Source organism: Mustela nigripes, chromosome 7 (assembly GCF_022355385.1).
Source record: "Mustela nigripes isolate SB6536 chromosome 7, MUSNIG.SB6536, whole genome shotgun sequence".
Classification (NCBI taxonomy): Eukaryota; Metazoa; Chordata; class Mammalia; order Carnivora; family Mustelidae; genus Mustela; species Mustela nigripes.
The window spans coordinates 138519996-138529504 of NC_081563.1; the positions used below are offsets into that span (position 1 = coordinate 138519996).

The following is a 9509-nucleotide window of genomic DNA, read 5'->3' on the forward strand; positions in this document are numbered from 1 at the left end:
ATCCATCCATCCATCCATCTGTCCATCCATCCACTCATCCATCTGTCCATCCATCCACCAGTCCGCCCTCTTATCCATCCATCCATCCATCTGTCCATCCATCCACTCATCCATCTGTCCATCCATCCATCCATCTGTCCATCCATCTGTCCAGCCATTCATCCATCTGTCCATCCATCTGTCTATCCATCCATCCATCCATCTGTCTATCCATCCACCCATCCATCTGTCCATCCATCCGTCTGTCCATCTGTCCATCCATCTGCTAATCCCCCCATCCCCCCATACCCCCATCCGTCCATGTGTTCATACATCCATCTCTTCATTCACCTGCTCATCCATCTGTCCATCTGCCCATCTACCATCTGTCCTTCTAGTTACTGGGGACTCCACGACCAGTGGAGCTGAGGAGGTCCCTGCTTTCATGGATCTGATGTTCCTCTTCGCCATCCTATGCTGTCATCAAAACAGAGAGCCACGTCATGTCCTCATGAAGACCCCCGCATCCCCACCTTTGGGCTCATGTAGTGAGTCTGATTTTCGAGCTGCATTAGTTACTCCTTCGTGCAAGGAACGGCTGCATTTATAGATGTGATGACCTCAGCAGAGACCACGCCTGGGTAACCGCCGGCATAGCTTCTCGCCTTCTTTACTCTCGTTTTTAGATGGGCACTGTTCCCGTGGGGCCAGACGGCCCAGCTGCAACACGGAGGCTCAGCCGCCGGCTGGGCTGCACTGTGTCACCTGCTTCAAAGACGCCACCGCAGCCGTGTCTCAGATGGCCCGTCACCTGCTCTACAGCCACACTGAACAGGCCATTTCATTGACCTCTGACACAGAGCAAGCTTGGAGTTCAAACAAATAAAAGTGAGCCCTGAGTGCCAGAAAGGAGGAGTATGTGTATGTTAGGGGATGTGTGGGGACAGACAGGGGTCAGCGCCATGGGCGGACCACAGCAGGCAGCCCGTGGTGTTGTGCATGGGCTGGAGAGAAGCCTCAGTGCCCACAGGATGTGGCCGTCAGCATTCTCCCTCCTCGGCACAGTCCCGCAGGGGGACCAGGCACAGGGCCTCATCTCAGCACGGGACCGTGGGTCCATGTCTTCACCTCTCTGCGCCTCCCGGCTCATCTAGAAGGAGGGGTGCAGTCTCCCGGCCCTCGGAGCACAGGGGCCGAGCCTTGCTGGGTCTCTCCCTTCACTCCGCCCAGCAGAGCAGCTGAAGGAGGCCTTTCGGCCCCTGATCTAATTCGCCGTCGCCTGCAGACAGCGGCCCTTTCTGTCGTGGGGCTGTCCCGTGTCTGGTTCACTGCGTAATCCTGCCAGGTGGGTGAATGTCTCTGTCTTCACTCTAGTCTACCCTGGGACACACTGAGGGGAGTCTCAGTGAATGCTGATAGGAAAATCTGGGCCCCCCGGGCCTGACCCAGGACAGCCAGGGCTGGCTCCTGACTGCTCCCCAGAGACAACTGTGCAGTCTGTCCCCAGTGGTGTGGTCAGGACTGGGCACCCTGCACATCTCTAGTGGTACGCGGGGGCGTGAGAGTAACCATAGAAATTCGCAGATGCTGTAGATGAGCCTCCTTCCCAGAGAGCTGGTTTTTGACGTTTGCCAGTGCCCCCCGCTTGGACTCCTAAAGTCTAGATTCCTGAGCACGGCATCCGAGGGCTCTCCTGTTTTCCTAGCTCAGCTCAAGGTGACTTAAGGAGAAGGAAGAGAAGGGGGCTGGGGAGGGCTTGACTGGCTCCCATACCTGGAGCCCCATGGTAGGGCATGGTAGAGACGCACCCCGGCACTCCGACTGTGCCCTCGGACTCGGCTGGCCCCGTCCCCCAGCCTCGTCCGCTCTGACGTTGCCTGCAGCATCAGCAAACCCAGGGAAATGGCTTTGCTTCGCTAGGAGCTGTAGCCAGAGCTGTGGGGCTGCATCTCATGGCCTTGATCTATCTCTTCGTTTCCCCTTGAACCAATCGATCTGGATGGAATGTTCTGGTTGGCCAGGCCTGGGCCCTGAGAGGGGGCAGAGGCAATCCCGCCAAGTCTCCAGGGCCAGGGCGGAGGGAGGCTGGGGCCTGACGCTAGAGGAAGGGGCGTGCGCGCAGGGCGGACCAGACCCCAGGTCGACTGTGTTCCTCCCCCCTGTGTCTTTCTCATCCAGAACGGACGTGCTCCTGGCTGTTTGTCTCTACGTGATGTCGGTGCAGGACGCCCATCCGTGTTGGCCGTAGCTTTAAACCACCATTCTCACGCGCCTTCCCGATCCTTCCTTTGCCTCTGAGCCCTCTGCCTCCTCCCCCTGCATCCCCCTCCACACCCCCCTCCACCCCCCCCCCCACCACCTTCCTTCTGCTGGACTGAAGCACCTGCAGGTCCTTGCGGGTCCCAGCTGCCGGCATGGGCCGTCGTCCCGGGAGAGGGCGTGAGTGGGAGAGGGAGCGCGACACCTGCTCCCTGTGCTCCACGGCGGAACCGGCTGGGAGGGAGATGGACTCTCCTCACTGTCCTGGCCGGCGACCCAGGTCTGTGTCCTCACCCGTAGGTGGGTGCAGATCCCAGCGCCACGGTGGGGATCAAGTGGAGCCTGACACCCTGCACGGTGGCGGAGCCCAGATCACGCGTGTCCCTGCCGCGATGACGGGTCTGAGGCGAGATCACGGCCTGGCACACGGTAGGCACCGAGATGGTTGTGATGGACGGCCTCCCCGCCCCAGCGACTGTCCGCCACGGGTTCTCAGCAGGCCCGCTCATCGTGAAAGGTGTCTCCTGGTCCTACATCTCCACGCTCCCGTCAGTTCCTGTGTGCATGGGCTCGGGCCAGGGGGACACGGGGCACGGACGCAGCAGTATCAGCAACACACACGTATCTCTGTGGTCTGGAGGCTGGCGGTCCAAGGTCACGGCGCACAGGTTGGCTCCCCTGAGCCCTCCCTCCTTGGCTTGCAGAGGGCGTCTTCTCCTCCCCGTGTCCTCACGGGCTGGTCCCCCTGTGTGTCTCTGCCCCAGGCCGTTCTCATAAAGACACGTGTCAGACTGGACGAGGCCTACACTCATGACCTCATTGTAACTTAATTCCACCTTCAAAGACCCTCTCTCCAAACATGGTCCCGTTCTGAGATCCTGTGTTGGGGCGGGGAAGGGGGGAGTCCATCACAGGAAATTTGGGGAGTCGCCGTTCAGCCTGTAACACCGCCCAGCAGCCTGCTGGAAGCTGACCCGTCACCTGGGGTGAAGGCTCTGTGCCACTGTGGGGGGCGACCTGGGACGGGGCCCCTGCGGTGCCCCCGCCCTTGGTCAGCTCGTGGCGCCGGCTGCTTCGGCTGGGCTGTCTCGGCAGGGGTGGGGTCCTGCGGGTCCCCGGGCAGCCTGCGGTTTGGCAGAGACCCTACTGCTGCTGGTCCGTGGGCTCCTGGGAAAGGGCCTGGAGTCATCCCCTGCGACGGGGTGGCTGTGCTCGCAGTGCCGGTCACCACGGTCTCCGGCCAGCACGGGAGTAACCGTGGAAGGCGCCGTCGGCTCTCAGAATCGGAATTCCAATTACGGCCATTGCCGGTCGTGCCCTGGTGGGAGGTGAATCTGAAACCCGTCAAGAAGCCCCTTGCTGGGACACTAGGCAGCTCAGCGGGTGAAGCCTCTGCCTTCGGCTCAGGTCATGGTCTCAGGGTCCTGGGATCGATTCCGGCATCGGGCTCTCTGCTCAGCGGGGAGCCTGCTTCCCCCTCTGCCTGCAGCTCCCCTGCTTGCGCTCTCTCTCTCACAAACAAATAGGTACGATCTTTTAAAAAAAAAAGAGAGAGAGAGAGAGAAAAATAAAGAAAAAAAGCCGCTTGCTTTCCTCCTGCTGAAGTCGACACAGCCCTTGTGTCAATCAGGACAAGCAGCCGGCTGGACCCCCCGCCCCGTCGGTGACGGTCTCCCCGGGGAGTGGCAACACCCACATCCCCCTGCACCCTGGTGCTCAGGTGTCTTTCAGCGACGGGGGCAGGTGGAGATTCCCACCCGGGTCCCTCCTGGCGGTTCTGCCGGCACAACCGGAGAGGCTGGCCCTCGGCCAACCGGAGGTCTCAGGACTTCCATCGGGAAGTGGGGGCTGCTCCGCGTCCCCTCAGCAGTGGTTCTCAAGCAGGGTCTCCAGGCCAGTGGCCTCGGGATCGCCCCAGGAAGTGTTGGAGACTTGTCAGCCCTGTCCCAGACCTGCTGGGCCCAAGTCTCTGGGGCACAGCGCTGGGAGGTAGACCTAGAGCTTACCAGCCCCAAGTGGTGCTGGCCACAGGCACCTTTAAATACCCTGGGAGCCACACTGGAAGTGCCGAGAGGGGTGCCTGGGTGGTGCCGTCGGTCGAGCATCTGATTCTAGGTTTCAGACTCAGGTCCTATTCTCGTGGGTCGAGCCCCACGTCACCATCTTCTTGGGGATTCTCTCTCTCTGCCCCTGCACGTGGGTGCTCACACTTTCTCTCAAATAAATAAATCTTTTTCTAAAGAAGAATGAAGAGAAAGCTGAAGTGATTCTTTGATGGAAATACACATGACATAAAATTTGCCATCCTAACCGTTTTTATGTCTGCAGCTCTGCAGCATCAGGAAGGGTCACAGTGTCCCACAACCATCCCCACCGTCCCCCCCAGTGCTCCGTCGTCTTCCCAAAATCAAGTGATGTCCCCTTTCAACACCAGTCCCTCCTTCCCTCCCCCAACCCCCGACAGCCACCACTCAACTTTCTGTCCCTGTGAATGTGCCGGGTCTAGGTACATCATATAAGCAGAGGGATGCAGTGTCTGTCCCTTTGTGACCAGCTTATCCCATGGAGCATAGTGTCCTCAAGGCTCGTGCGTGAGGTAGCAGGTGTCCGCATGTCCTTCCTTTATTGAGGCTGAGTCATAATCTATCCCATGGTTGGACCGCGTCTCCTTTACCCATTTCTGGGACGAGGGACACCCGGGTTCTTTCCGTGTCTTGGCTGCGGTGAACACGAGAGTGCACATGTCTCCTTGAGTTCCTGTTTTCATTCTTGTGGACAGATGCCGAGACGTGGCATTGCCGGATCATAGGGTCGCTCTAGTTTTAATTTTCTGAGGCCCCTCTGTACTGTTTTCCGTAGCGGCTGCACCAGGGTGCCTCCCTGCTCGCAGGGCACTGGATTCCCTCTTTCCAAGTCCTCTCCGGCGCTTGCCTGGCTTCTCTTCTTGACGGTGGCCGTTCTGCCTGGTGCGAGGTGACGTCTCACAGTGGTTTTGATGTGTGCTCCCCTGGTGATGAGTGACGTTGAGCGTCTTCCCCGTACCTGTCGCCCATCTGCCCATCGCCCTCAGAAAGACAACTGTGCGGATCCTCTGCCCCTTTTTTAATTGGATCATGAGGGGTTTTTTGGTTTGCAAATATTTTCTCTTACTTTGCAGGTTGTCTCTTCATTTTGTGGATGGTGTCCTTTGCTATGCAGAAACTTTTTTAAAAGTTTGATGTGGTCTTTTTTTTTTCCCTTTTCGTTGACAAATCAAAAGTTCGTCATCCAGGCTGATGTCGAGGAGTTTCCCGACCGTGTTTCCGTCTGGGAGGGTTGTGCTTTCAGGTCTTCTGTTTGCGGTTCGCATCCCTTTGAGATGATTTCTGTGGGTAGTGTGAGATGGGGGACCAGTTTCATACTTTTGCACGAGGGAGCCAGGTCTGTCAACACCGTCCTAAAGCCCTAACGTGCCTAACGCTTTCCTTGTTGGATAGTCTTGGCTCCGTCACACACTAATTGGCCGTATGAGTGTGGGTTTATTTCTGGGCTCTCCGCTCCGTTCCCCTGTTCTGTGGGCCTGTCTTTATGCCAGGACCACACTGCTGTGGCTGCTGCAGATTTGAACGTGGTTCATGGTCAGACCTGCCCTGCCTTCAGCTCTTTCTTCTTTCTCAAGATTGCTTTGGCTCTTTGGGGTCCTTTCTGGTTTCCTACAAATTTTAGGATTGCTTTTTCAAGTTCCGTGAAAAATGTCGTCGATAGGGATTGCCCTCCTCTGTAGATTGCTTTGGGCGGTACGGACGTCTTAACGACATTCACTCTTCCGGGCCCTGGGCATGAGTGTCTTCCATTTCTGTGTCTTTTTCGGTTTCTTTCGCTGATGCCTCTTGATCTCCAGGAAGCAGGTCTCCTCTTCCTCGGTTAAATGTAGGGCTGGGCATTTTATTCATTTCGACACAGTTTAGATGGGGTTATTGTCTTCATCTGTCTTTTTGAGGGTTTACGGATGCATAGAAACGAAACAGGTATTTTGGGGTATTGGTTTTGTTTCCCGCAACTTTACTGGGTTCGTTTATTCTGAGTTTCTCATGGAGCCTTTAGGGTTTTTTATGTGTAATTTCGCGTCACCTGTGAACAGTTTTACACCTTCCTTCCCAATACGGACACCTTTCTTTCCTCGCCTGCTTGCTCTGGCCAGGCCGCGGAGCACCGTGTGGAGGATGAGTGGGGGCGGTGGGCATCTTGTCTTGTCCTGATCTTAGGGGAAATCGCTCCGTCTCCCAGCATGGCGCGCGATGGCCCCTGTGGCCTCTGTTGTGATCAGGAGCGTCCTCTCTGCCCAGCTGGTTAGGAGTTCTTACCGAGAGCAGGCGTTAGGCACAAAGTTTCCCGAGTGAGATTTTGGAGACTGGGCTTGTGCATTTGAATACAAAGCCGTTTTCCTGGGGCAGGTGGGGGTGAACTGTCTGGACAATTTTTTCCTGATTCCCTGTCCTTAAGGCGCAGCAGACATCTGTGCGCAGACGCTGCATCTATGTCTGTCTTGGGGACCGGCCCTGTTGTCAGAGTGACGAGTGACGGGACGTCAGACCCAAGGAGGGGCTGCCCTGGGAGGTGTTTGGAAACACTCAGGAGGCAGCAGGACGGCTCTGGCCCGAGTTCTCAATAGAGTAACGTGGCCCTCGAGGCCGACCAGGAGCCTCTCAGGTGAGACCGGATTCTGTGGCCTGTTTCCTTCTTAAGAAAGGCCTCTGCAGGGGCCCCCAGAGTCCAGACCTCCGGAGACTGTCCCTCTGTGTCGCGTGTCCTGTGTCCTCCTCCCTCACCCTCCCTGATCTCTTCCCCCCCCCCCCCTTCCCCCCCCCCCCCCCCCCGTCCCTCCCTCCCTGTCTCTGGACCTGCAAACCTGCTGAGGTCGCTCCTCCCCCTTGAGCCAGCTGTGGGGTGCGGGACGCACACCGAGTGCCAGCTGCTTCCTCTAAGGACACCAGCGGCGCGCGGGAACCCCTTCAGGGCAAGGAGTCGGGCCATCAGAACCATCAGAACGCTTCCCCTTCTGAGTTGGTTGTTATGAACAACTCTCGGGACAGTGGGGGCCTCCGTGGGTTAAGCCTCTGCCTGCGGCTCAGGTCATGGTCTCAGGGTCCTGGGATCGAGTTCTGCATTGGGCTCTCTGCTCGGGGGGAGTCTGCTTCCCCCCTGCCTGCCACTCCCCCCACTTGTGCGCTCGCGTGCTCGCTCTCTCTCTCTCTCTCTCTGGCAAATAAATAAATAAATAAATCTTAAAAAAAAAAAAAAAAAAAAAAACGGACCAACCATCAGCGCAGCCTGGCCCGCCGCGGCTCCGGTGTGACGCGCTGATGGCTGAGGGCGCTGCGGATTGGCACCGAGGTCTGGGAGGCTCCCGTAGCCTGTGCGTCTCAGAGTGCCCGCAGCACTCACTCGCGCTGTTGGTGTTCCTGCTGGAGCCGCTCCGGGAGGGTGACCGCCAGATGCTTCCAGCAGCAGACGGGGCGGGTCCTGCAGGGCAGACACAGGTCAGACGGCAAGAGCCGCCGAGCTGGGGTCACCGTAGCCGCAGTCTGGCTGTGAGCCGGGGACAGCCAGGCACGTCCGAGGAAGCAACACCGTCGCTCCGTCAGGTTTCTGTCCGGACGCACCTGCCCCTGCCCCACCCCAGGGTTGTCGTTGGCCCTTGAGTGGGTCCAGCTTAGCTCTTGAGTTACAGCCCAGTGAAATCACATGTAGATGGGTCAGCTCCCCCCCACCCCCAGGCAGCTGTGAGCTGGGAGTCCTGGGGGTGCTTAGAACAGTCCTGGAGGGCAGAGTCAGGGTCTGGGGCTGGACCTTCTGCAGGCAGTCAGGGAGACGGTGAGGCAACGCCGTGCTTCCCTGTGCTCTGCCGATGCCCTGGGGGTCCCTTGGCTTGTGGCTGCGGGACTCCCATCTCTGCTCAGCCACCACTCAGCCTTCTGTCCGGTCTGTGGACACCTCCTCCCCTTCCCCCCCGTTCATTTCTGAGGTCTCCTGCGCCTGCTGGTGACGCCTCCCTGGCGGGCATTGCCGGGCCCTTCCGGTCTCCTGCGTGGTAACCCGTACATCCTAGACTGCTTGGCGATGCCTTGGAGCCAAAGCCTGGGGGACGTGAAGACTCCAGCTCCTGGCGGTTCTGAAAGACACGTGGACATCCAGGGGAAATCTCAACCTGCCCGTTCTTCCATGGCTGCTCCCCAGCCCAGCACAGTGCTGGGAGGGGCACGCTCAGCCCAGGGAAGCAGACCCTTTCCAGCCCCAGCCTTGTGGCCCGTCGACCCCTCGCCCCCTCCCCTGCTGTCCTTGCTTCCACTTTGCTTGGGTGATCCTGGCTGTCTCTCCCCTCCCAGGCCAAGGCTCTCTCCCTGGGGGCCGTGGCCACACTATTCCTTTTGTCCCTTTGTCCGACTGATTCCCATGGAAGCATTAGCCTATGGAGGTCCGCCCACTGTTCCTGTAAGTGCCCTACTGTGTGTGCGCCGTGAACGGAGCTTCGTCAGGCTCTGAACCGCACCGACCCCGTGGCAAGGGCATCAGTGTCCACGGCCTCAGGACAAGTACCCCTCAGAGCAGGAGGCACGTGCTGAAGCCACTGTTTGCAAAGCCTGTGTTGTGTGTGCTTGAATTCTAAGCATAACTCTCCGAGTGGGTGTCTGCAAGCCCCATTTTACCAGAGTGTGGACAGGTGAAGCGCTGTCTGGAACCAAGGCGGGGGGAAGGTATCGGGCGCCAACCCGGGAGTGTCTGATGCCGAACCCTGGAGCACCAGCCTTGGCAGCGTGGGTCATGGGTGCCGACGGCCGTGGGAATCGTTGTCTCTCAGAAGCTTCCCTCTGCAGGTGGCTCCTCCCACTGCACCGGGACGTCCGGGAACCCAAGGGCCCACGGTGGCAGCGCAGGGTCAGGACCAGGCCTGCTGGGTGTGACAGCCAGAGGACAGACTGTTTGCAGGTGCCCCTCACGCTGGAGGCATGACGTCACCAAGCACCATGGAGGGAGCTGTCTCAGCTGGGAGAAGTCCTCTCTGTCCCGGTGGGGCAGGCGTCCCCACATGGGACGCGAGAAGGCTAGGAAGAGCTCACCGCTGCTTCTGTTTACGATGATTGATTGATTGATTGATTGATTGTGTTTACGATGACTGACTGATTGATTGTGTTTACGATGACTGACTGATTGATTGTGTTTACGATGATTGATTGATTGATTGTGTTTACGATGATTGATTGATTGATTGTGTTTACGATGATTGATTGATT

General features: G+C 58.3%; 1 protein-coding gene across 1 annotated transcript in view; it reads left to right on the forward strand.

The window, feature by feature from the left end:
- Positions 1-9509, forward strand: part of CDH4 (cadherin 4) — a 499901-nt gene that overhangs the window by 115056 nt on the left and 375336 nt on the right. The gene's annotated exons all lie outside the window — the stretch shown is intronic.